Raw genomic sequence first — 2,242 nt, forward strand, 5'->3', positions numbered from 1 at the left:
TGATTTTAAATACTCACTATGACTTTATTTTTATTATTTTTATTTTGTTCGCGTAAGAGTAAAAGAGGAAAAAGAAAAGGATAAGTCAGTAATCATGAAATCGGGGAGTATTTTTAGTGATAATATTCGGATATTCAAAAATTTATTTGAAAATTTAAGGAAAGAAAACAAAAAGGATAATTTAGTATATTCTAAGAAAAATATATAATCTCTAAATATTTTTAATTCGGATAAATAAAATAATATATATATATATATATATATGTATACACAAAAGATAGTTAGGATTTAAAAAGAAAAAGAAAGGGTCAATTTTATAAATAAATCCGGGATTTATCAGATTTATTATAATAAAATAGTAAATAAATAAATATATATAATAGTGAGGATATAATAAATAATAATAATAATGATCCTCATAATAATTCTCGATTCCCATAAAATAATAAAAATAATAAAATAATAGATATAAAATCCGGATATTCAAGAAATGGATATTCAAATTAGATAATAAGAATGAAGTGATAATGATATATGTATTTAAAACCTTATTGATTCCATATTCACACAAAAAAATTAAGTTAAATAAATAAATTAATTAATTATAATGATATAAACCCAAACCAATATTTTTGTTATCATAAACATTATTATTTTAAAATTGTTAAAATTTATTACAATAATATGATAAATAATTAAAAATAAATTTAAGTTTACTTAGACTATACCTAAATATAAAGCGGCTTCAAAAATTGGGATAATCATTTACTTTGGGTAATTTAATAAATAATTAATATAATTTTGTGCATAATCATTTACTAATTTGTTTTAGAATTGAATTATAGATAATGACTACATATAATTATATTATATTATATTATATAAATCGATTCTATCCTTTTATTTAACCATAATTTATGGTGAGACAGTGATTTTAATTATAAAAATTAATGCGTTCAAATTTACTAATGATTTAGAGATTATTATATATTTTTAAATTTTAATTTATCTAATTGCTTTTGGCTATCATATTACTCAAATATTTCTATAAAAACAAATCCTAGAAGAAAAACTCTATTATTCATATTAGTTGTCTAGAGGTATATGGTGTGCTAAATCGGAAGATTTTGCACTTGTTAATTTCTAAGTGATTTAATTTATTGCATATATTTTTATATATTCATGTAATTCATTTTTTATATTTATTTAATAGTTGATTTAATATGTACCAAAATTATTTTTGACATATGTCTAAATAATGCAAGATTTCATATATTTTATTGACATAGGCACAAGTGGTGTGTAGGCTTCGGTGGGGATTGAGGTCGATGGGGAAGAGGGTTGCCGCCAGGTTGATTGTTATAGAAATATTTGTCATTTTCTTTGATTTTTGCATTTAAAATTTTAGTTTTGCGTGTTTTTGAAAGCGAGATATTTGTAAATTTTTCTTTAGTTTTTATTTTTCTCTTAAAAATAATTCTACGCGCTTTCGTTCTAGTTATGTAGCCATTAATGAGGCAGGATATTTGTATTTTTCTTTAGTTTTTATTTTTCTCTTAAAAATAATTCTAGCTTGCCTTTGTTCTATAGCCTTATTAATGAGCCAAATATTTGTAAATTTTTTCTTTGGTTTTTATTTTTCTCTTAAAAATAATTCTAGCTTGCATTTGTTCTATAGCCTTATTAATGATCTTAAAATTTTTGCGATTATGTACCTATATTAGCTCTTTCTTTTTGAATGGCCAATCCATAACTTTAAACTTTGTTTTTCACTTCCCTTTGATATGGTTATATACCCTTTCACATAAAGCAAAAACACATGATTATTTTTAAAAATTTTATAATAACAACATATTCATTTTTAGCTGTTTATGGCATCTAATATGTTTTGACAAAAGCAAAAACATCTTTAGACACATGCTGTTATATGCACCATTTTGTTGACCATTATAATGAAAAGCAAATAATCACTATTCTAATACTCATGTAAGTTTGTTGGTTTGTACTGTATTCAGGGTTATTAAGGTTATTATTGAGTTTCAATTAATTATTTTTAAATTAGATAGAATAAGTACAAATGTATATCATGACTATATTTGTTTTCATTCATTTCAAAAATAGGTGTGAAATCAACCAAAGGGCTAGATAAGCAATAAAGTTTACTCATAATCAAGGATCAAGGGCATTTGTTGCAAGCCGCTATGCTTTGGTAAATTATTATTGTTTACATACATTATTTAAT

The sequence above is a fragment of the Dioscorea cayenensis genome, chromosome 6 (genome assembly GCF_009730915.1).
Source record: "Dioscorea cayenensis subsp. rotundata cultivar TDr96_F1 chromosome 6, TDr96_F1_v2_PseudoChromosome.rev07_lg8_w22 25.fasta, whole genome shotgun sequence".
Classification (NCBI taxonomy): Eukaryota; Viridiplantae; Streptophyta; class Magnoliopsida; order Dioscoreales; family Dioscoreaceae; genus Dioscorea; species Dioscorea cayenensis.